The sequence below is a fragment of the Bufo bufo genome, chromosome 9 (genome assembly GCF_905171765.1).
Source record: "Bufo bufo chromosome 9, aBufBuf1.1, whole genome shotgun sequence".
NCBI lineage: Eukaryota > Metazoa > Chordata > Amphibia > Anura > Bufonidae > Bufo > Bufo bufo.
In genome coordinates this window covers 130,021,436-130,048,105 of record NC_053397.1, presented here as the reverse complement: position 1 = coordinate 130,048,105, position 26,670 = coordinate 130,021,436, and the positions used below count along the sequence as shown (strand labels likewise).

The window sequence follows — 26,670 nt, the reverse complement described above, 5'->3', positions numbered from 1 at the left end:
TATATTTTTTTTGTACTGAAATAGGCCACTAAACGCTTTCAACACATATAACTGCAGAAGTGAACTGAGAATATATTTTTCTTTTTGTACTGAAATAAGCCACTATACGCTTTGACCACAAATAACAGCAACAATGAACTGCGTATATAGTTTTCTTTTTGTACTGAAATAGGCCACTAAATGCATTCACCACTAATAAAAGCAACAGTAAAGTGTGTATATATATTTTTCTTTTTGTATTGAAATAGGTCACTAAATGATTTTGCCACAAATATCTGCAACAGTGAAGTGCGTATATACTTTTCTTTCTGTACTGAAATAGGCCACTAAACGCATTCGCCACAAATAACAGCAACAGTGAAGTGCCTATATATTTTTGTTTTTGTACTGAAATGGGCCACTAAAGGCTTTTCAACATAGCACTTTTACCCCAATAACAAGAACAAATTGCTGGAATGACAGAGCTGTATAACGGCTATTTGGATCCCCAAATATTCTTTCCCTGCACTTGTAAATCGCTTTTCTAGCACTGTCCCTAGCGCCTTCTGACATCTCTCCCTGCACTAAGATTCTGTGAAATGATTCCTCCCTATCCTTTCCCTGCATTTATAAATAGTTTTTTTCAGGTTTTTTTTCACAATGAGGTTTTTACAATTGCTGTCCCTAGCGCCTTCTCACGTCTGTTCCTCCACTCAGAACGCTGGAAAATGTCTGAATCTAAGAGGGCCACCTTATTTATAGGACTGTGACATCACAGGGCTGGCTGGCTGATGATTGGCTGCATGCATGGCATTATGGGTCATTATCCTCACACATGTAGCCGCCATTTTAGGAAAAATTGCTATACATTACCTTAAAGTGCGAGGAAATTCGCATTAATTGCAAATCGATTTTTTCCTAAAATTCGGATCGAATTCCATTATTTAATATTTTCTGAGAATCAGGATAAAGATTTTCTTATTATTTTTCTATCAGTGCATGTTGATGAAAAATATATAAGTAGCTTACCAAAACCGACTGTAGCCAAACAAAGGAGCTGTAAAGATGTCCATTTTCCAACAACTTTACTTCCAACAGCTCGAAAAGTCAAACAATCCTGTTTAAAAAAAGAAACAAAAATAAGGCATGTTCCTAAAAATTACATTTTGAATGCATACACAATTAAGAAATTTATGGAGGGAATGGAAGTTCAATGGTCTAGAAACATTCTTAAAGTGGTATCTTAAAGTGGTTGTCTGGTTCACTCAAAACTTCGGTTTAATGCTGCATCGAGATCCGTCTACGTACAGCATTAAAATGTATGGCCTCCAACAAGGCAAAGTCAGTTTTTCATGAAGTCTTGTGAGACTTCGGTGAATAACTTCAGTATTTGATTTTTAAACTGGAAAACCATTTTAAAACTTGGATCCGTACTCGGCTTAGTTTCCGACTAGTACCTTGGGACCCAAGCCAAGTTCGGATCCAAGTTTTAAAATGGTTTTCCAGTTAAACCGAAGTTTTAAACGAAGAGGCTTCGGATCTAGGATCCGAAGCTCGCTTTGCTCATCAATATCAGATTGGCGGGGATCCAACTCCCAATACCCCAGCTGATTAGCTGTTTGAAGAAAGCACAGAGCTTGCACAAGCGCCACACTATTTACTTGCTTGCAGTTGGCATTGTAGTGGTGAGCAAGTGTAATTAAAGCTCCTCCATCTCATTCACTTGAATGGAAAGAGGCAGTTGTAGTTATGGAATGGGAAAAGGAGCTGTAATTACATTACACCTGCTCACTGTCAAGATTGCAAAAGTAGAGAGAATGCAGCACTTACACTGGTGTTGCACTCTCTTCAAACAGTTGATCAGCGGCACCCTTACCGATCTGATATTGATTACCTATCCCGAGGATAGCTCATCACCAGTATAGGAAACCATACAACCCCCATTAAGGTCCCTTTAGACAGGATGATTATCGGGATTATTATTAGAAACAAAACTTTGTACTTTTCTCTTGTAAAGGTGCTGCTGATCATCTGATGAATGAGCAAACACTCTGGTGAAAACACCATTGATACTGTCACTAAAGATGAGAGAATCAATTGTTTTGGTCTTTTTAATACAAAGATGTACAAAAATCAAGTACCTTTTTGTCACCCCCAATTCATCATAGATTGTAAGCTCTTGCGAGCAAGGCCCTCACTCATAGTTACATAGTTGATACGGTTGAAAAAAGACCTAAGTCCATCAAGTTCAACCAAGGGATAGGTGGGGATGCGAATCCCAGAAGGAAGTGAGACTCAGATTTCTACACTTTTTCATAAGCATTAATGTTGTTTACTTTTAAGAATTCATCTAAACCCTTTTTAAAACTGTCCACTGTTCCTGCTGTGACCACGTCCTGAGGAAGTCTATTCCACAGATTTACAGTTCTTACAGTAAAGAAGCTTTGACGCTTCTGGAGACTGAACTTTTCCTTCTCCAGTCGGAGGCAGTGCACCCTTGTCTTTTGAGGCATTTTACATGAAACGGTTTTTCATTGTATTTTTTGTATGGCCCATTTATAATATTTGTAAAAGTTAATCATGTCCCGCCTTAGACATCTCTACTCAAGACTAAATAAATTATTTTAATCTTTCTTCATAACTAAGACCCTTCATGCCCCTTATCAGTTTAGTCCCTCTCCTCTGTGTACTTTTTCCAGCTGCAGTGCATCCTTACTATGGACTGCTGCCCAGAACTGAACTGTATATTCCAGATGAGGCTGCACCAACGCTTTGTAAAGTGGTAGTATTACATCCCTGCCCCGCGAGTACATGCCTCGTTTAATGCATGACAATATCCTGGTGGCCTTATAAGCAGCTGATTGCTATTGTATGCTGTTATTTAATCTACTATCTACAAGGACACCCAAATCCTTCTCTATAAGTGACTCTCCCAGGGAAACATCACCTAGGACATATGAAGCACAGAGATTCTTACTTCCAAGATGCATAACTTTACATTTATCCACATTGAACATAATTTCCCAAGTTGATGCCCAATCACTCAGAGTGTTCAAGTCAGCTTGTAGTTTATAGACATCTTCCATAGACTGTACAGTACTACATAGCTTGGTGTCATCTGTAAAAATAGAAATGGTGCTATTAATCCCGTCCTCGATATCAATAATAAATTAACTAATGGAGGACCCAGCTCTGAACCTTGGGGTACACTACTTATAAACCAGGACCATTCTGAATAGGAATTATTGACCACAACTCTCTGGACCTTCACCCAGTTTTAAATCCAATGACAAACTATACTTTCCAAGCCTATAGACCTTACTTTAACTATTAAACGTCTATGAGGGACAGTATCAAAAGCCTTTGCAAAATCCAGAAACACTACATCCACAGCCGCCCCTCTGTCCAGGCTACTACTCACCTCCTCAAAAAAAGGTTAGTCTGACTACTTCTGTAATTGGTAAACCCATTTTGGTTATCACTAGGGTTGAGGGAACCCAAACTTTACAGTACCAAACTTTAGGATTTTTGGACCCCGGACCAGAACCCGAACATTTCTGTAAAAGTTCGGGTTCGGGGTTCGGTGATTAGTTAGCGCTTTTTGAAAGGCTGTCAAGTAGCGCTGCACGTCACTCTGCTGTGCTTAGTGTAGGGATAGGATACTGCTGCTGTGAGGCAGAGAATAGGACAGAATCTTTAATCAGAACTCCAATTGAACTCCGCTATCTACATAGATTTTGTTGTGTGGGTGCAGTGCACAATCTTTTTACCCTGCCCTGAGCCCAGTGACAGAGAAAAATAACTTTTATCCATCTGTTAGTTAGGTGGGCGGCGGCCATTTTATGCAAGCTCAGTGCACCAGCACTGCATATGTGCATTTGTGACATTCAAATCCAAGCTTGAAATACTGCAATAATATTCTGGTTTTAAGAAAAACACCCTTTTTTGGCAATATCCTACGTCTGGTGCCTTTGCAGCATTAGTCAGTGTGCAATTTAAGCTAGAAATACAGCTATAATTTTCTGGGTTTTAAAAAACACCCTTTTTGAGCAAAATACACAATTTTACATCCCTTGCTGCATCTAAACGTATGAAATTTAAGCGTTCTATACTGCTGTTAGTAAAAAAAAACACCCTTTTTTGGGAAAATACTTAATATTGCAGCCTTTGCTGCATTTGAAATAGTTAAAAACAAGCTTGAAATTAATAATTTTCTGGGTTTGAAAAAACACAAATTTTTGGCAATTTTTTGGAGCCTCTGCCTCATTAGTCAGTGTGCATTTTAAGTTAGAAATACAGCTATAATTTCCTATGTTTTAAAAAACACCCTTTTTGGGCAAAATATACAGCTCTTGCTGCATCTGCACGTGTGAAATTCAAGCGTTATATACAGCTGTCATATTCTGTTAGTAAAAAAACACAATTTTTGGGCAAAATACTTCATATTGCAGCCTTTGCTGCATCTGTGATTGTTAAAAACAAGTTTGAAATACTTCATTAATTTTCTGGCTTTGAAAAAACAGCCTTTGCTGCATATGTCATTGTGAGATACACCCTTTAGATATTGTGGTTCTATTCTGCTATTAGAAAAACACCAATTTTGGGCGAAAATCTTAAATTGCGGCCTAGTCTGCATCTGTACGTGTGAGATACACAATTTAGATACTGTGGTTCTATTCTATTAAAAAAAACATGCATTTTGGGCAAAAATCTTAAATTGCGGCCTAGTCTACATCTATACGTGTGAGATACACCCTTTAGATACTGTGGTTCTATTCTGCTATTAAAAAAAACATCCATTTAGGGCAAGATCCTAAATTTGAGAAATATGAGGAGAGCGTCAAATAAGGGACGTGGCCCTGTTCGTGGTGCTACTGGTGGAGCTCCTGTTGCAGGGAGAGGACGTGGTCGATCTGTGCCAGCTACACACACAAGTGAAACACCTTCCTCAGGTGCAAGTAGGCGACAGAACCTGCAGCGGTATTTGGTCGGGCCTAATGCAGCTCTACGAATGGTGAGGCCAGAACAAGTACAGGCAATAGTAGATTGGGTTGCTGACAGTGCCTCCAGTTCCTTCACATTGTCTCCCACCCAGTCTCCTGCTGAAAGATCAGAGTTGGCAGCTGCAGCCAATGTCCATCAGTCTTTCACCTCACCCGCTTGCAAATCAGTCAAGCAGTCTGAACCCCAAATCATGCAGCAGTCTCTTCTGGGTTTCCCTGGGCCATCCACCTAGCCCTGCCACAGTAGTGAAAGAGATTAAGTGCACCGATGCCCAACCACTTATGTTTCAAGATAAGTACATGGGAGGACCATCACAGCACGTCTCGGATGATGACGAAACACAGGTGCCAACTGCTGGGGCTTTCGAAAGTGTGCAGACCGATAAGGAGAGCAGGAGTGAATACTGGGTGGAAGATGATGTGGAGGACGATGAGGTCTTCGACCCCACATGGAATCAAGGTCATGCGAGTGAACTATGTAGTTGGGAGGAAGTGGCGGTGGTCGCACAGAGCCACCAGCACAGCAGAAGAGGGAGCAGGGTGCAAAAGCGGAGCGGCCGTCCCCTAGACAGTATGCCTGCTACTGCCCACCGCAGCAATGGACCGAGCACACCAAAGCCATCTCCAAGGAGTTCCCTGGTGTGTCAGTTCTTCAGACAATGTGCTGATGACAAGACACGAGAGGTTTGGACGCTGTGCAATCAGAGCCTGAAGTGAGGCATAAACATTCTCAACCTGAGCACAACCTGCATGACAAGGCATCTAAGTGCAAAGCACGAGCTGCAGTGGAGTAGACACCTCAAAAACCAAGAAAAGTCTCTGGCTCCTCCTGCTACCTCTTCTGTTGCAGTCTCGGCCTCTTCATTCACCTCTGGAGTGACAGTGCCACCTGCCACCCAGCAAACAGAGGATCTGGCAGCAACACCACCATATGGGTCACCAAGCATCTCCACAATGTCCCACGGAAGCTTTCAGCTCTCCATCTCCCAAACACTGAAGCGGAAGAGGAAGTACCCCCCTACCCACCCGCGATCCCTGGCCCTGAATGCCAGCATTTCAAAATTACTGGCCTTTGAAAGGCTGTCATTCCGTCTGGTGGAGATAGAGAGTTTTAAAAGCCTTATGGCGGTGGCTGTCCCACAGTACGTCGTGCCCAGCCGCCACTATTTCTCCAGGCATGCCATCCTTTCCCTGCACAACCAAGTGGGGGACAAAATCAGGTGTGCACTGTGCAACGCCATCTATGGCAAGGTGCACCTCACTACGGCTACGTGGACCAGTAAGCACGGTCAGGGACGCTATATCTCCCTAACAGCACACTGGGTAAATGCAGTGGCAGCTGGGCCTGAGGTGGATAGCAGTTTGCCGCATGTCCTTCCACCACCGAGGATTGCAGGGCGCTTCAGTTTGCCTCCTGTTGCTTCCTCCTCCTACTCCGCTTCCTCATCCTCTACCTGCTCCTCATCCGGTCAGCGTAACACCTTCACCACCAACTTCAGCACAGCCAGGGGTAAACGACAGCAGGCAGTTTTAAAACTAAGCTGTTTGGGGGACAAACCCCACACCGCACAGGAGCTGTGGGCGGGCATAGAACAACAGACCGATGAGTGGTTGGTGCCAGTGAGCCTCAAGCCCCGCCTGGTGGTGTGTGATAATGGGCAAAATCTCGTAGCAGCTCTAGGACTAGCCGGTTTGACGCACATCCCTTGCCTGACGCATGTGCTGAATTTGTTGGTGCAGATATTCTTTAAAAATTACCCCGATATGTCAGAGCTGCTGCATAAAGTGCGGGACGTCTGTGCGCACTTTTGGCGTTCTAACCCTGCTGCTGCTCACCTGTCAGCGCTTCAGCGTAACTTCGGCCTTCCCGCTCACCGCCTCATATGAGACGTGCCCACAAGGTGGAACTCCACCTTGCACATGCTGGCCAGATTGTGCGAGCAGCAGCAGGCGATAGTGGAGTTTCAGCTGCAGCATGCATGGGTGAGTTGCTCTACGGAACAGCACCACTTCACCACCAATGACTGGGCCTCCATGCGAGACCTGTGTTCCTTGTTGCGCTGTTTCGAGCACTCCACCAACATGGCCCGTGCTGATAATGCCGTTCTTAGCATTACTATCCCACTTCTATGCCTTCTTGATAAAACGCTGCTGGCGATGATGGAAGAGGATGTGGTACAGGATGAGTAGGAGGAAGAGGGATCATTTCATAAGTTTCCGGCCAGTCATTCACAAGTGGCTCCGAGGGTGGGTTCCTGCACCCACAAACCCAAGGTACACAATTGTCCAGCCAGGGCACAGTTCTGGAGGATGAGGAGATGGAGGATGAGGATATGGAGGAGGATGAACCGTGTTCACAGCAGGGTGGCACCCAGACCAGCTCATGGCCATTACTGGTGCATGGCTGGGGGGATACAGAGGACACAGACGATACACCTCCCACAGAGGACAGATTTTCGTTGCCTCTGGGCAGCCTGGCACACATGAGCAATTATATGCTGCAGTGTCTCCGCAACGACCGCCGAGTTGCCCACATTCTAACTTGTGCTGATTACTGAGTGGCCACGCTGCTGGATCCCCGTTACAAGGACAACGTACCGTCCTTAATTCCCTCACTGGAGCGTGATCGTAAGATGCGCGATTTCAAGCGCACACTGGTAGATGCGCTGCTGGTGGCATTCCCACTTGAGAGCGGGGGTACTGTGGAAGCACAAGGCGAAGACTGAGGAGGAGGAAGAGGTCGCCAATGCAGCTGGGGCACCGGCAGCACCTCAGAAGGCAGGGTTAGCATGGCCGAAATGTGGAAAAGCTTTGTCAGCATGCCACAACAACCAGCACCACGAGCTGATATGGAACGTCTTAGCAGGAGGCAGCATTTCAGCAACATGGTGGAGCAGTATGTGTGCACACGCCTACACGTACTGAATGACGGGTTTTCCCCCTTCAACTTCTGGGTCTCCAAATTGGGCACATCGCCTGAGCTTGCCCTTTTTGCAGCCAGTGTATTATCTGAACTACATTCTTGTATTTTGGATATTTCACACTCTTTTGGAGTGTACCCTAATAATATTATTATAATAATTAAAACCAAAAACCAGTGTTGGCTACCTCGTCCTCCTCCACCGCTGCTTCCACCTACACTGCTACATCTACCGCCTCCTCAAACTCCTATTCCATATGGACCACCACCTCATAAATATATATATTTTTTTTTTACGTATTTTATTTAATTTTATGTAATTTCACTAATTTGTATGTTACATTTTCGGGTGAAATTCAAAAATTTTTGGGTGTGATTTACCACTGCTATACCTAGTAGACAGGTAAAAAAAAAATCACTAATTTGTCCGTTACATTTTAGGGTGAAATTCACAAATTTTTGGGTGTGATATACCACTGCTCTACCTAGTAGACAGGTTAAAAAAATTCACTAATTTGTCTGTTACATTTTCGGGTGAAATTCAGCCATTTTTGGGTGTGATATACCACTGCTATACCTAGTAGACAAGTTAAAAAAATTCACTAATTTGTCTGTTACATTTTCAGGTGAAATTCACCAATTTTTGGCTTTGATATACCCCTGCTCTACCTAGTTGACAGCTTAATAAATTTCACTAATTTTTCCTTTACATTTTCGGGTGACATTCAATTTTTTTTGGCTGTGATAGACCCCTGCTCTACCTAGTAGCCAGGTTAATAAATTTAACAAATTTTTTCTGTTACATTCTTGGGTTGACATTTTACAATTTTTGCCGTGAATAAACCCCTGCTCTGCATAGGTGACAAGGACCAAAATTTTAAAAAATAATCTGTTCCATTGGTGGGTGACATTAACCCATTTCTGGCGATGAAAAACCCCTGCTCTGTATAAGAGACAGGGACTTAAATTTCTAAAATTCTTCTTTAATTGGCCCTTTTATTCGATTCTTCTGCTTTAATAATTTGTTCCCACATTTCCGCTTCATCCCATTGCAGCCATTGACCTCCCTTGGATGAAGTCTCTTTTTCTCACGCTCCCTCTCCGGGGTGGAACTCTGATTCGCCGCTAACCGTGATCAACATGGTAGGCTCAGAAAAGAACATCGAAAGTTGATAGGGCAGATATCCAATTGGATCGTGAACATCATGGGGACGTGCGACATGTGGGGCAGTATGTTGCACACGAACTGACTGATGGTTCTGCCCCCTGCAACTTCTGGGTCTCCAGACCTTGCTCTTTTGGAATATGGGCACCGCATTTGCGCCAATCACTTGCCACTGTACCAGTACAAAGACAATCTTTAAAAATTATAAACAGGGGCACAGCACTGACTGAACTGAGCTCTTTAAGCACTCTTGGGTGTAATCCTTCTGGACCCGGAGCCTTGTTCACATTTACCTTATTTAACTTATAGAAACATAGAAACAGAATGTGTTGGCAGATAAGACCCGTTTGGCCCATCTAGTCTGCCTAATATACTGAATACTATGAATAGTCCCTGGTCCTATCTTATATGAAGGATGGCCTTATGCCTATCCCATGCATGCTTAAACTCCTTCACTATTTGCAGCTACCACTTCTGCAGGAAGGCTATTCCATGCATCCACTACTCTCTCAGCAAAGTAATACTTCCTGATAATACTTTTAAACCTTTGTCCCTCTAATTTAAAACGATGTCCTCTTGTAGCAGTTTTTCTTCTTTTAAATATTCTCTCTTTTACCATGTTGATTCCCTTTATGTATTTAAAAGTTTCTATCATAGTTTCTATCATATCCCCTCTGTCTCGTCTTTCTACCAAGCTATACATGTTAAGGTCCTTTAACCTTTCCTGGTAAGTTTTATCCTGCAATCCATGTACTAGTTTAGTAGCTCTTCTCTGAACTCTCGCCAAATCTTCAATATCCTTCTGGAGATATAGTCTCCAGTACTGCGCACAATACTCCAAATGAGGTCTCACTAGTGCTCTGTAGAGCGGCATGAGCACCTCCCTCTTTCTACTGTTAATGCCTCTCCCTATACACCCAAGCATTCTGCCAGCATTTCCTGCTGCTCTATGACATTGTCTGCCTACCGTTAAGTCTTCTGAAATAATGACCATATCTTGGACCATATTTACAGTTAGCCAATTGAGTATATTACTGGATGTACTAACAGCCCAAGCACCACAGATATCAGCTCCTTTCTCTTCTTTTGTATATACACAGCTAAAAAAAACATTTAGTAACTCTTCCTTTTTCTTATTTTCAGTGACTACCCCACCTTTACCATTATTTAGGGGACCTACCTGCTCAGACCTTGTTTTTTTTAGCATTTATATATTGAAATATTTTTGGGGAATTTGTTTTGCTCCCTTTTGCCACCTGCTGTTTATTTTGTATTTTTGCTAATCTAATCTCCTTTTTACAGATTTTATTTAGCCCTTTGTAATCTTCACCAGAAGGTATCAATTGGTGTACTGTTATAGTACACAAAACTCTCCCCATTGCAAACCAGAGCACCCGGAAGACTACACACTGTTCGGAATTCACAGTATCGGCGACAGATGACCCTGTCTGACCTACTAATAATAAAGTCCCCTACCACCAGCATCTGTCTAACCTTTGCAGCAGGGGGCATCCTCCTGGTTGCTAGGAGAAACACCCTGCTGCAGTGTTGCTGGCCCTGGGCATTCATCCCTAATATCAGCCAAACAGGCATATTTATTAGGGCATTCCAGCTCAGGACTAGCCTCCCAGGTAGAGCTATACCTCATAGTGTTTCAGTTGTATATTAGCCGGTAACTTTGTGATGTCTTTTGTTTTGTACATGAACCTTCTGAATTGTAATGAGCTGCAGAACATGGTGGTGCTATATAAATAAAGATTATTATTATTATTATTATTTATTATTGTAAATGAATCAAATTCATCACAAATTTTAATAAAATTCTCTTGCCTAACAAATTCAAAGTTTTCATAATTCGCTTTGGGTGAATCTCGCAAAACAGTGTCTGGCATTATAATGTTAAAATGCAAGGGAAACAGTGCATGGAGGATGAAGATTAATCATCACATGACCCTGGGAGGGGCCCTGGCTGGTGGACCTCCCACAGTGCTTTGCAGGCAGCCTGTCAGCCAATCAGGGTGCAGGATATTGGCTGGTCCATCACGCTCTGGGCTAGCTCAGTAACGCAGCTGTCATTGTGAGCTCAGCCAGAGAAGAGGGAGGATGTGTTTGCCACCAATTACAGACACAAGTCAGCAAAATTAGAATCTTGCAGGGGCAGTGTACTGAATGTAAATAAGATATATTACAGATATAATGCATTATTAAATAGAAAAGTCGAGTCTTATCAGTAGAGAGGTAGAGCAGTATACTGTGTGTGTGTTTTACATTAAAAGCAAATACTGGAACAGATCATGTAATGCACTGCTGGCACGAAAACCCTGCAGTGCCTTCAAAAAGAAAAAAAAATTCTGTGTATGAGCAGCCAGCCTTTTTTTTAAACCTCAAGCTTCTACAGTTCAAGTGGTTTATAGGCATATTTACAACACATCCAGCAGCATATATTTACAAAATTGCACCTTTTTCTTTCTAAGAACCAGTTTCAATTTTGCCACCATTTACAGTTGAACAGTTCAGAACATTTATATCATTAATACTAGTTTGTTCATAGAAGAGGACGTTTACCATATTTTTTGCCCTATAAGAGGCACTTTTTCCCCCCCAAAAGTGGGAGGAAAATGGCAGTGCGTCTTATGGGGCGAAGGCTGCCATTTTTACACTGATACACCGCCGACTGCAAGCTGCACAGCGCGGCCAGCGTATGTATCAGCGAGGGGGGAGGAGGGGCTGGGGACTGGCCTTTAGTTTTATAATGGCAGCGGGGCCCGGTGCAGTCACTGTATTCTATTGCACCGGGCCCCGCTCACTGTACTAATAGTATCTGTAACTGCAGGCAGGCAATGGTTAATTATACATATGTTCGATCCAGCACTGAGCAGCCTTTACTTACGATCATAGCAGGCTGGATGCTGGAGGCAGGAGGCTGGGCGGGCGGGCACTGGCAGCGTAACTTCCTACGTCATGTTCCTGCTCCGCCCACTTTATGAATGAAGCAGGCGGCGCAGGCACTTGACGTAGGAAGTTACGCTACCAGTGCCCACCCGCCAGCCTCCTGCCTCCAGCCTGCTATGATCATAAGTACAGGCTGCTCAGTGCTGGATCGAACATATGTATAGTTAACCATTGCCTGCCTGCAGTTACAGATACCATTAGTACAGTGAGCGGGGCCCAGTGCAATAAAATACAATAACTGGACTGGGCCCCCGCTGCCATTTAAAAACTAGTGTAGATGCCAGCCCTCAGCCCCTGTTTTGGGGGTCATTCACAGTGGCTGACACTGTTATGGGGGGGATCTGTGGATGTCAAATAGCATAAGATGCTATTTATCTGTCATCCACAGATCCCCCCATAGTAGTGTCATACCATCCACAGATGCCCCCATAACAGTGCCATCCACAGATGCCCCCATAACAGTGCCAGCCACAAACCCCCATAACAGTGCCAGCCACAGACCCCCATAACAGTGCCATCCACAGACCCCCATAATAGTGTCATTCACAGGCTACCATTAGTTCAAAGCCCACCAAAAGCACACCTTTTGGTTCAAAACCTTTTTCTTATTATTTTCCTCCTCAAAAACCTAGGTGCGTCTTATGGGCCGGTGCGTCTTATAGGGCGAAAAATACGGTAATTGTGCCTTTGTTAATTACAAAAAAAAACTGTTACAGTTTTCCTACTGTTTATAATTATGCAGTTCAGCGCATTTCAGTGCAGTAATTTTAGTGTGTTCGTAGAATGAGATGTTTACTTGCTCCTCTATCAGTTAATTTCCAAAAACCAGTTGCAATTTTTCAACAGTTTAAAATTGTGCAGTTTAATGTATTTAATGCGTCAATATACCAGTTTAATTAGGAGCATGTTATAACATCATTATAGAATTATAAATTGTCAATACCAGTGTACAGTGGGTTCGAAGAGCGGCTAATGCTCACAACACAACTCGCAGAGTATCGTCCTGGTACAGGGGGGCACTGCTAGTGCTCACACAAGGGGCTGTCCGTCGCAGGATCATATGGCAGGGTCAAATGTATAAAAAGGATGTGATGTGCAGATCATTGGTTCCTGTAAATGGCCTTGTATTCATATATTTATATATTGCACACTATAGGATTTATAATATTGCACACGTACATAGCATACAATTGTTACAAACCCTCAACTGCAAGAAGTATTCGGTCTCTAGGGGTTTTCAGCTTCTGACTGTAAAGAGTGGCCTAATACTTCTCACAGATGAGGGTTTGTTACAATTGCATGCAATATACACAATCCTCTGTGAGCTAAGCACATCAGCGGCACAAGTCTCTCTCCTGTTCTGAAAGTTTGTTACAATGTACAGTATCAATCTGGAGTACAATGCAGAACTTAAACTTAAGTAAAAAAAAACTGTTCTCATACAACTTCCAACAGATGAAGCAGTGTTACATTTGTCAGACACAGCAAAGCTGAGTAGGTCAGATGACATCAGATGAACGATATACTGCTAAGTCACTCAATGTAGCAGAGTCAGGGTTTTCAGATACAGTGTAGCAAATCCTCAGCTGTGACTAGTATTACATCTCTGTTTACAGTCAAAAGCTGAAAACCCTTAGGCCCCTTTCACACGGGCGAGATTTCCGCACGGGTGCAATGCGTGAGGTGAACGCATTGCACCCGCACTGAATCCCGAAAAATTCATTTCTATAGGGCTGTGCAGATGAGCGGTGATTTTCACGCATCACTTGTGCATTGCGTGAAAATCGCAGCATGCTCCTCTTTGTGCGTTTTCCAGGCAACGCAGGCCCCAAAGAAGTGAATGGGGCTGCGTGAAAATCGCTAGCATCCGCAAGCAAGTGCGGATGCAGTGCGATTTTCACGCACGGTTGCTAGGAGACGATCGGGATGGAGACCCGATCATTATTATTTTCCCTTATAACATGGTTATAAGGGAAAATAATATCATTCCTAATACAGAATGCATAGTAAAATAGGGCTGGAGGGGTTAAAAAAAAAAAAATTCATTTAACTCACCTTAATCCACTTGTTCGCGCAGCCCGGCTTCTCTTCTGTCTTCATCTTTGCTGTGCACAGGAAAAGGACCTGTGGTGACGTCACTACGCTCATCACATGGTCCGTCACATGATCCATCACCATTGTAAAAGATCATGTGATGGACCATGTGATGAGCGCAGTGACGTCATCGAAGGTCCTATTCCTCAAAGAAGAAGACAGAAGAGAAGCCGGGCTGCGCGAACAAGTGGATTAAGGTGAGTTAAATTTTTTTAAACATTTTTTTAACCCCTCCAGCCCTATTGTACTATGCATTCTGTATTAAGAATGCTATTATTTTCCCTTATAACCATGTTATAAGGGAAAATAATACAATCTATACAACACCTAACCTAAACCCCGAACTTCTGTGAAGAAGTCCGGGTTCGGGTACTAAACATGCCGATTTTTCTCACGCGCATGCAAAACGCATTACAATGTTTTGCACTCGCGCAGAAAAATCGCGCATTTTTCCGTGACGCACCCGCATCTTATCCGGGCCAAAAACATGACGCCCTTGTGAAAGAGGCCTTAGAGACATCATACTTCTCTGCTTTTCAATGTAAAGCAGAATGTAACAAGGAGTAGCAGATATCACAAGTTATAACCTGGAACAGATCCCTGCACTGCATCATAACTGCTATTCCAGGGATTATGTGCAAGGCATGGTATTACAGGGGAAATAAATATCTACACAACTGAGTAGGTAGAGTGTGATATATTATATATATGCAGGACCGATATAGAGTGTGATATATTATATATACACAGGACCCATATAGAGTGTGATATGTTGGTAAGGCTGATTAGTCAGCCTGCATTTGTGCGAGGGGCGGAGGCTCTTCATATACGAGCCACACCTTCACTTCCAGGCGTGGGATCTCAGGTGCACAGCTGCCGCTGGGTGTCATTAGCAAACTAGCTTCTCTGGTGGTAGGATTCTTTCTTTGCAGCATGGAGCTTGTTGTTTTGCTCTCTGATACCGTGGTATGCATGCGCCATACTATGTAATTAGGTTGGGCCGGGGCCGTCTCTCCTAGCGATCGGGAGGCTTTGCCTCAGAATCTGCTACCTCAGGTTTGCTCGTTGGGCCTAAATACTTCTATTTCTTTTCAACTTTGTTTGTTGGTAATAGGAGTTAGTTCCTATAACTCTTACAAGTTTCACTTTGCTTCGTTCGTCTTGTATGAAAAGTTACTTCAGCCGGTTTGCTGTAAAGAAAGAGTTACCCGGGCTGCACGTGACGTCATGTTTGGAGATCGGACGCAGCTGTTATTGTTTAGGCCTCTTGCTGTAGCTATTCCTTGCCATGTGTCTCCCCCCACTACCACCATCTTTAGACTTCATGTATTTCACTGCTCCATGTACTTAAAAACCCTGCCGCACTTTCATGCACTGCTGTTATCCTGAGCGGCATTTACACTTTTGGCTTTTATTTCATGTCTTATGCTGCATCCGCACGTCTTTACTGTCCAGCACTTTTCTACTCTTGGTTCGTATTCACTCTGATTGGTCTCACATTCAAGCTGCATTCACCTGTTGGCTGTTACATCTCATTCCGTCCCCAGCCGACAGCCGGATCCGTATTACACGCCTGTTATTACATGTTGTATACTCGGCTTACAGCCATAGCTGCTACTGTTACTCCGTTTTCATGCTCTAGACGCACCACCCTGGTGTTCCCACCTTGCTCCACTCACAACCAGAGCTGCGTTTATACCAAATTTCATGCTTTGCTTATACCCAAAGTTGTGTTCACACTTCTACTGCTACACCAGGTCGTATACCCCACTCACCAAAGCCGCTTTCCATGTCTGCTGTCACATCAAGTTAATATTCTGTTCACATCCAAAGCTGCGTCCGCATGTCTGCTTTCCCATCTTGTCCTATACTCCTTTCACTACTAGAGCTGCGTCCACGTGTCTGCTTTCGCATCACGTCAATATTCTGCTCACTTTCAGGTTGCATTTATACGTCTGCTTTAGGCCTCATGCACACGAACGTTTTTTTTCACGGTCCGCAAAAACAGGGTCCGTAGGTCCGTGATCCGTGACCGTTTTTTCGTCCGTGGGTCTTCCTTGATTTTTGGCGGATCCACGGACATGAAAAAAAAAGTCATTTTGGTGTCCGCCTGGCCGTGCGGAGCCAAACGGATCCGTCCTGAATTACAATGCAAGTCAATGGGGACGGATCCGTTTGACGTTGACACAATATGGTGCCATTTCAAACGGATCCGTCCCCATTGACTTTCAATGTAAAGTCCGGAGTCCCTTTTATACCATCAGATCGGAGTTTTCTCCAATCCGATGGTATATTTTAACTTGAAGCGTCCCCATCACCATGGGAACGCCTCTATGTTAGAATATACTGTCGGATATGAGTTAGATCGTGAAACCTCATTTCCGACAGTATATTCTAACACAGAGGCGTTCCCATGGTGATGGGGACGCTTCTAGTTAGAATATACTACAAACTGTGTACATGACTGCCCCCTGCTGCCTAGCAGCATCCGATCTCTTACAGGGGGCCGTGATCAGCACAATTAACCCCTCAGGTGCCGCACCTGAAGGGGTTAATTGTACTATCATATCCCCCTGTAAGAGATCAGGGCCCCCCCCCCCCTCCCCAGTTTGAATATCATTGGTGGCCAGTGCGGCCCCCCCCCCCCCTTCCTCCATTGTAATAAATCGTTGGTGGCACAGTGTGCGCCCCCCCCTTCCTCCCTCTATTGTAATAATTCGTTGGTGGCACAGTGTGCCCCCCCCCGCCTTCCTCCCTCTATTGTAATAATTCGTTGGTGGCACAGTGTGCGCCCCCCCCCCCTTCCTCCCTCTATTGTAATAAATCGTTGGTGGCAATCATTGGCCCCCCTCCCTCTATAGCATTAACAACATTGGTGGCCAGTGTGCGGCCTCCCATCTTGCGCCCCCCCCCCCCCCCCCCTCTCTGATCATTGGTGGCAGCGGGTTACTAGCAATAGTACAAGATTCATACTTACCTGGGAGCTGTGATGTTCGTGTCCGGCCGGGAGCTCCTCCTACTGGTAAGTGACGGTTCATTTAGCAATGCGCCGCACAGACCTGTCACTGTCACTTACCAGTAGGTGGAGCTCCCGGCCGGACACGAACATCGCAGCAGCAGGTAAGTATTAATCTTCTACTATTGTACTATTGCTAAGTAACCATGGCAACGAGGACTGTAGTAGCGTCCTGGTTGCCATGGTTACCGATGGAGCCCCAGCGATTAAACTGGGACTCCGATCGGAACTCCGCTGCCACCAATGATGATGGGGGGGGAGGGGGGGGGGAGATGGGAGGCTGCACACTGGCCACCAACGTTGTTAATGCTATAGAGGGGGGGGGGGGCAATGGGGGGCGCACACTGTGCCACCAACGATTTATTACAATAGAGGGAGGAAGGGGGGGGGGGGGGGCGCACACTGTGCCACCAACGAATTATTACAATAGAGGGAGGGGGGGGGGCCGCACTGGCCACCAATGATATTCAAACTGGGGGGGGGGGGGGGGTCTGCCCCCTGCTGCCTGGCAGCCCTGATCTCTTACAGGGGGATATGATAGTACAATTAACCCTTTCAGGTGCCGCACCTGAAGAGGTTAATTGTGCTGATCACGGCCCCCTGTAAGAGATCGGGTGCTGCCAGGCAGCAGGGGGCAGTCTTGTACACAGTTTGTAGTGTATTCTAACTAGAAGCGTCCCCATCACCATGGGAACGCTTCTGTGTTAGAATATACTGTCGGTTCTGAGTTTTCACGAAGTGAAAACTCAGCTATGAAAAAGCTTTTATGCAGACGGATCTTCGGATCCGTCTGTATAAAAAGTAACCTACGGCCACGGATCACGGACACGGATGCCAATCTTGTGTGCATCCGTGTTCTTTCACGGACCCATTGACTTGAATGGGTCCGTGAACCGTTGGCCGTGAAAAAAATAGGACAGGTCATATTTTTTTCACGGCCAGGAAACACGGATCACGGATGCGGCTGCAAAACGGTGCATTTTCCGATTTTTCCACGGACCCATTGAAAGTCAATGGGTCCGCGAAAAAAAACGGAAAACGGCACAACGGCCACGGGTGCAGACAACGGTCGTGTGCATGAGGCCTTATACCATGCTTTTTATGCGCTACCCATACTCAGAGCTGCGCCCATACCATGTTTTTTAGGTACCACTCACAGCAAAAGCTGCATTCACCCATTTGTTGTTACATCATGTGTTGTACTCTGCTCCCACTCAAAGCTGCATTATTCTATTCTTTGCTACGTCGTGGTTTTGCTCAATCTCACCGGGGCAGTCTGCACCCACCGCTCTGGTACCTCTCTCCCGACAAACATAACTGCGTTCTTTTCAGGCTTACGTTCCCTTCCTCGGTGGTCTGTTACATTCCATAGGCCTTTCTGTTTTAATCCTGGTTCATATTCACTCAGACTGGTCTCCTTTTACTTCTGGTTCGTATTCACTCAGATTGGTCTCCTGCCCCAGTTCACCAAACAGCTCCTCAGCAGAGGTCAGTGGGCCAGTAAGTTTCCTGCTATGTTTTCACAAGCTGTTTTTGTTTGTCACGATAAGAGACTTCTCTTAGCGAACTTGCAATGCCTCAGGCTCTTGTGTTTTTTTTCCTCCCATCTCTGTTTCAATTTCATGTTTACGTTTATGGTTCGCGGTGGTTAGTGTTATTATGTATGCACGTGCTTCTGATTACTAATGTCTATATTTTTAACGCCTGTTGGCAGTCATCTTCCTTAGGCCACCTTCTAGCCAATCCAATCATTCTAGTCGCTTCATATGCCATCGGGTCCGGCTTACGTTTTAATTACTTATCGTCACCACAACGTCATCCCTCTGTCTTCGGGGGACCTATGACTGATCCGGCCTCATGGCTCCGGGGGCCCCATGACCGTTTTTTCATGTTTTGTTTGTTAGGGGTACGACATGGTTGTAGGCTGGTTAGTGTTCCAGGTTTGCTTTTGGAGGGGGTCATGGTTATGCGAGTCCCCAAGGCATTCTGGTGCTGCATAAGTGGTTTAAAAAAAAAAAAAAAGAGGCTCGCACGAGTGGCTCTTCGCTTATAGGACCTCACGACTGGCATCGTCATTCGTAGTTCGCACGTTCATCTGATACTTGTTCCGCCATAAGGGGCTCTCATGCATGGCTCCCGCCATAAGGGGCTCTCACACATGGCTCCCGCCATAAGGGGCTCTCACGCATGGCTCCCGCCATAAGGGGCTCTCACGCATGGCTCCCGCCATAAGGGGCTCTCACGCATGGCTCCCGCCATAAGGGGCTCTCACGCATGGCTCCCGCCATAAGGGGCTCTCACGCATGGCTCTTGGCTTAGAGGATTTCACAATTGTCATCGACATTGGTAGGTCATACGGCCATCTGATACTATTTTCCATGGCACACCTTTCAGAAGTTTTCTTTTGTTCATTTATATTTTACAGATTAGTACTTGCGGTTCATTCAGCCTCATTTCATTAAGAAGCTTTACCCCATGTCTTTGTCTTTCTAGGTTATCGAGTCCCGTTGATTACTAAACCCGTTGGGTTAAGCCCCAATCTTTTCCCCAGCCGTCCTTAATTCTAAGGTTCGCATCCCGGCGGCTGCCCGGCCCCATGGCCCCCTAGTGGTTGCTTCGGCCCCATGGCTTCAGGGGTCCGACCAATGGTTGTCTGTCCACCTGTGCAGCTATGCTTTTGAATGACTCATATCTTTACCTGCTTGCCAACTTATGTTATTCAGGTTTAATTTTAGTAATAGAGTAATGAGCGAGCACTCATACACTTGGCAACCAAATTGACATGTGCAGAAAATATTTATTATATCCCCATATCTGGGGGTCTTCCTATAAAGGGATTCTACGTATCTCTTCCTCATAAATGTAGACTGGACTTTTATTCATTATTTTTGTAACTTAAGTATGTGCCCAACTTTGTTGTGATGATTTTAACTTATTAATCACTATTGTTCACTATTGTTCACCAACACTGAATTTTATTTCATTATCTCTCCCTAGGGATGTCTTCACTGGGGTCTCTCCCTGTTCCGCAATCTTGAATGTCGATGTCCCCAAGGCAATGCAGTCGTCTGTCCAATATTTAAGGTCGACGGGCATGTCCGAAGTGGGGGGTAAGTCCTATCCCTGGTCTATCACCTCTAAAAAAGACAAATATAGTGTATGTATGGATGGACGTGGAGTGCCAGGGGGGCTATGGTCACTAAATATGGCTGGCCCTCGTGGCACTCTGAACGACCTGAATTCCTGTCAGGAGACACCTGCCCCAACATGTAATATGGATGGGACGGGGTTTTACCTGTAGGGTCGGTATGTTTGGGATATGATATCTTCAGAGGGGTGTATAGCTGAAGGAAAACAGCGAACACTCTGGAAGAACCATATTGAACAGTTAGTGAATATGGAGACTCCTGGACCACTGAGGAAGGGAGAGTGAATCTACCCGTAACGCGTATGGTGAAACAAGTGATGTACCTGCATTGAAAAGCCTCCGATAATAATGTATGGCCATACAGAAGAAAATCTCTACAGTAAAGGATTAACTATTCTTATCGTCGAAAGCTGCACCAAAGGAAATTGCGGAACAGAGTGGCAACTCCTGCGATCTTTGGAACTCCTGCGAAATTTAAACCAGCTTGCTGTATGGAGCGACTGAATAAGCCGGCAAATATTTAAAGCTCCATTGAAGCAATAGGGAGACAGCAGACGCTAGACGGTAAGCCAAACATCGATTTAAAGTTTTCTCCAATCCAAAGCTCATATCGAGCTTAAAAGGATATGCTATAAGAGACTTTTCACATTATCAGGATTCCTGTGGACACTTTATGAACATATTGCGCTCCCAGTGAATACACCTACAACATTTTCAGTGACATTCAGTTTCCCAAATTGGGATAGAGCGCTAGAAGATAATACCCCCTCTTTCCCAAATAACAGCATATACTTGAAGTTTCTTGGTGTGATATATATTATTGAATTTATCGACACTATTGAGTCATATGAATATAGTGTTGATCATATCTACCACAATATGTGACTGTAATGTTGTATATTATTGCTACATTGTTCTTATAAATTTTATTACTTGTATTTTATGGGGATATAATAAATATTTTCTGCACATGTCAATTTGGTTGCCAAGTGTGTGAGTGCTCGCTCATTACTCTATTACTACATTTGCCTTTAAGAGAGGGTGGGGTGATTCCCTCTATATGAGCTTGCAGCACCATACCTTAACTACTTGCTAGTGAGCCACCACAACCTACCACAGGTTTAATTTTAGTTAATGTCCGTTATTATCTCCATTTTCTGTCACGTTTCCCTTCGTCTTTTCAGGTCATGCAGTGAACTCATATTGGGGTCACCTTCCACGTCGGTCAGGTCTCGTTCCTAACGATATTTCGCCTTGCATGTTATTCAGGCCACGTAGTTTATCTTGGGTATCGCCTGCCACATCGGTCAGGCTCATGGTTTAATTTCACCTGCACCTTTTATTCAGGTCACTTTTTATAGTTATAATAAAAAATATTAAAAAAATCAGCCCCATGGCTTGGGGGGGCCCGACGACAGCTTCGGCCCCATGGCTTGGGGGGGCCCGACGACAGCTTCGGCCCCATGGCTTGGGGGGGCCCGACGACAGCTTCGGCCCCATGGCTTCGGGGGCCCGACGACAGCTTCGGCCCCATGGCTTCGGGGGCCCGACGACAGCTTCGGCCCCATGGCTTCGGGGGCCCGACGACAGCTTCGGCCCCATGGCTTCGGGGGCCCGACGACAGCTTCGGCCCCATGGCTTCGGGGGCCCGACGACAGCTTCGGCCCCATGGCTTCGGGGGGCCCGACGACAGCTTCGGCCCCATGGCTTCGGGGGCCCGACGACAGCTTCGGCCCCATGGCTTCGGGGGCCCGACGACAGCTTCGGCCCCATGGCTTCGGGGGCCCGACGACAGCTTCGGCCCCATGGCTTCGGGGGCCCGACGACAGCTTCGGCCCCATGGCTTCGGGGGCCCGACGACAGCTTCGGCCCCATGGCTTCGGGGGCCCGACGACAGCTTCGGCCCCATGGCTTCGGGGGCCCGACGACAGCTTCGGCCCCATGGCTTCGGGGGCCCGACGACAGCTTCGGCCCCATGGCTTCGGGGGCCCGACGACAGCTTCGGCCCCATGGCTTCGGGGGCCCGACGACAGCTTCGGCCCCATGGCTTCGGGGGCCCGACGACAGCTTCGGCCCCATGGCTTCGGGGGCCCGACGACAGCTTCGGCCCCATGGCTTCGGGGGCCCGACGACTGTTTTCGTTCCTGCTGGGCTGATTGCCTGGTCGGTTGTCCATCTGTGCATCTGGGCTGATTTGGCCCCTATGTATCGCATACATACCTGCTTCCCTAATTTCCTAATAATCCATGTTGATTTCTCACTTTATGTTTTGACCGCAAACTGGTCCGGTTCACCCTACAGCATCATTGTCATGTTTTACGCAGATATTTCGTCTTGCTTTAATTGTTCATGCTTTCGTTAAGGTCCTGCCAGAGGAAGAACAAGTAGGTCAATTCCCTCTAACATTTCAGTCTCTGATCGTAGTTGATCATATCTTGTCAACCAGGTCCCCACGCAAAGTCTTTGCCTTTTTACCACGACCAGGAATTCATTTTCGCCGGTAGCTTCATTGCATTGCATTCCCTCACTCATGGGAGGGCATAGACAGAATCTTGTATATTATGGCTTCGTGGCTTCTTGCCGCACTAACCTCAGACTCCCTACAACCACGTTGAATCGGATTTTGGACAAGGTCCAGCATTTCCTCACGGTAGAAGATTCAGATAGTAGGTCGGTCTTCACGTCTCAAGCGTAAAAACAATTCTCAGGGGCACACAGTAGAACAACGCGCGGACCACGGCTAGCAGATTAGCTGTTGTCTGGGGAACTATTCAAGGATTCTCTTCCTATCTACATGGTTCTTTTTGGCCCTCATTCCTGCATAGTCTAGGCAGTTAGGTTGTGGTCCCACGATCTCCTGAGGCTAGGGCATTGCCAGTACTCGCACTAGAACCAAACTTTACAAGTTTCAGTAGTTTTTTATGATCCATTTCACAACGTATTGCCGGTCCTCCATTCCGCTTTGGGGCATTATCCGCAATATTGAGCATCATGTCTCTGGCCTTGTCATCCACAAGATGGGTTGTAGGTCTCCTACTGGTCTTGCCTCATATACCCCGAATTTTCGCTCTGGATCCCTGACGCCTTGCAGTTGGCTTGGGGATTAGTTTGCACATGCCATTCGAATTCCTTTTCTACCCTACTTGGCTTGGTTTTTGCCCACTTATAGGCCTACCCACGATCATGGCTTAGGGCACACAACAAGCCATTTAGTCAGGTCAGCTAAGACATGCCTAGCTGGGTTAGGTTGTTCCCGTTGTTTTTCTCCCTAGGGTTCTTCGGATACCTCTTGGCCGTAGCCATGACCACAAGTTGGTAAGGCTGATTAATCAGCCTGCATTTGTGGGAGGGGCGGAGGCTCTTCATATACGAGCCACACCTTCACTTCCAGGTGTGTGTTTTCAGGTGCCCCACCCTCCCTCCCTTATCTTCTCATTTCCACAGGGTATGCCCACTTATAGGCCTACCCACGATCATGGCTTAGGGCACACAACAAGCCATTTAGTCAGGTCAGCTAAGACACGCCGAGCTGGGTTAGGTTGTTCCCGTTGTTTTACTCCCTAGGGTTCTTTGTATACCTCTTGGCCGTAGCCATGACCACAAATTTTATATATATATATATATATATATATATATATATATATATATATACAGGACCCATATAGAGTGTGATATATTATATTTATGAAGGACTGATATAGAGTATGATATATTTTATATATATATATATATATATTACAGGACCCATACAGAGCAAAAATATTATGAAGGGGGCCCACACCTAAATATTATAGATAATGAAGGGTGCTACACTTTGTTTGAAACACCCAAACTAATGAGAATGATGAAAAGAGAGAATTATAAATCAAGTGCGCACATCTTCTACTGGCTTTGCATAACATTTTATTTATTAATAATCTATACAGTTACACCTCAATAAAAATAAATAAAAAATTTTATATAGTAAAAATAGTCAAAATAGTCAGATAAAAATGTAAAAATTTATATATCTTGGTGGATTTCACTATAAAATATCATATAAAGAGCGATTGTAGTTGTTTGTACACATTATTCATTATAAGCGTATAATATATACTATTACTATCCACAGTGCTTTGCCCAATTGATTCAAGATTAAATCAGACAATGCTGTTTTGTGTATAATAAGTGTGGGCTTCAAATATACATAATCTTTCTTGAATTGTCCATTACGACATAAACGTGGCTATTCACAATGTCGATGTGCTTATAATATATACAGTACCTGCTGCTCTGGTTTTTTGTTGGTTGACATCGAACTATTGGAGGTTGTTGCTTGCTTGCTACGATGGTGGGCATTGAAGCATCAGAGATCGCTGCTTTTTAAACATTGTTACATTGAAGCATTGGAGACATCATTACATTTAGCTCCTTGGGATGCAATTTTGTCTGCTTGACTGAACACAAGAATGCAGAGAATCAAACAGCACCAGGAATAAATAACTGGAACTCTTGTAGATACAGGTGAAACTCGAAAAATTTTAATATTGTGCAAAAGTCCATTTATTTCAGTAATGCAAATTAAAAGGAATTGCATTAATGCAGCTTAAAATTTGAAATTTGTGAAAAGGTTCAATATTCTAGGCTCAAAGTATCACACTCTAGTCAGCTAATCAATTCATACCCCATGAGCAAAGGGTACCTCAAAATTGTGACTTTGGGGTTTCATAAGCTGTAAGCCATAATCATCCAAATTATAACAAATAAAGGCTTGAAATAAGCTCACTTTGCATGTAATGAGTCTATGTCATTATGTTAGTTTCACCTTTTAATTTGGCATTACTGAAATAAATTAACTTTACACGATATTCTAATATTTCGAGTTTCATCTATATATATATATATATATATATATATATATATAGTGGGGAATTATTCCAGTAGACAGGGGTGCAGGTGCAGTATAGAGGCAAATGGAGTCCAGGTAATGAAGCAAAAGAGCGTTTATTTCACACTTGCTCAAACAGAAAAGCAGAACAGTCACTTGGTGTTAGTTCACACACAAAATAACAGAGAGCTTCACCTGGCTCCTTTACTGGAATGAGTCCTATCCTGGCCGATCGCACAGCCACATAAACATTTCCCACAGGATGCTGGGCGCTCTGTACGCCTGTGTCGGGGTCCAGGCCTCAGCTCCACACACTGCAAAAACCACCCAGGCTCACAGTGACTTCCTTCCTTCTCCTCCCAGCTGAGGTTGCTGCCTGGGAATTTAAATCCCAGCTCCAAAACCCGGTTCTGGAATGTGGCGAGTAGGCACCCGCCCAACTCTTTACCTACTCCCAATAAAAGCCGGCCCGGATTGGCTTTGCAGCCATACTAAGTATTAAAGGTGTCAACAGCTTCTGCTGTTAACACACAAAATATGGCTCTAAACCTCACCGAGGCCAGGAACCTCGGTGACACGTATCTGCCATCCATTACGGTACCCTGCAACTTACCACAATAAATATATATATATATATATATATATATATATATTAGATTAATACTAAGTGATTGTGCATTCTACATTTCTACATCTGAAAACTAAACTATTCATAGCGGTATCTCGAATCCCCGCTGTGTCCTGTCACCCAATGTATACTGTATGTGGATGTAAAGATCAAGGATCGACAATAGCATACAGTAAATACATCAGATATATTGCAGAGTGAACTTTAAGAGAGATCTCAAGAGGAATATGTGTCAATTGATATGAGATTTGGAGCTTGATATTGGATTTAACCTTTGCCTTTTGTGTTTTCATCTGCAGTTTACCTAATTAGAACCAACTGGAGATTACACTATATACTGTAACCTATATACCGAGAATACTAGATGCTACTCAGTGCTCTCTCTGATTTGAAGCCAACACTTAATATACACAAAACAGCATTGTCTGATTTAATCTTGAATCAATTAGGGAAAGCACTGTGGATAGTAATAGTATATATTACGATATATCATATTTCATTGTGAAATCCACGAAGATATATACATTTTTACATTTTTATCTCTTTTGATTTTTTAGAATATTTTCATTATATAACATTTTTAATTATTTTTTATTGAGATGTAACTGTATAGATTATTAATAAATTTAATTTTATGCAAAGCCAGTAGAAGGTGTGCGCACTTGATTTATAATTTTCTCTCTTTTCAGGACCCATATACTATAGAGTGTGATATATGAGTGTATGTATTAGAAGTATGGGATCGATGTCCTTTGTATCTGCGGATGTAACTACACAAAAAACGCATGTAGTCCAAAAAAAACGCATGGAAAACGCTACCAAATTGCACCACACACTATATGCGTTTTTTGTGTTATCATATGCTACAGTTTGGAGTAACCTCACCCAATATATTGGT

At 44.4% G+C, this 26,670-nt stretch overlaps 1 protein-coding gene across 5 annotated transcripts in view; it reads right to left on the bottom strand.

The window, feature by feature from the left end:
• LOC120979628 (E-selectin-like) overlaps positions 1-26,670 on the bottom strand; it is a 1,421,133-nt gene that overhangs the window by 1,084,981 nt on the left and 309,482 nt on the right. For all 5 annotated transcript variants that reach the window (XR_005774339.1, XM_040408494.1, XM_040408497.1 and 2 more), the window contains exon 2: positions 1,009-1,096. The gene's annotated coding sequence lies outside the window, so the exon portion shown is untranslated. The remainder of the gene's footprint in view (positions 1-1,008; positions 1,097-26,670) is intronic.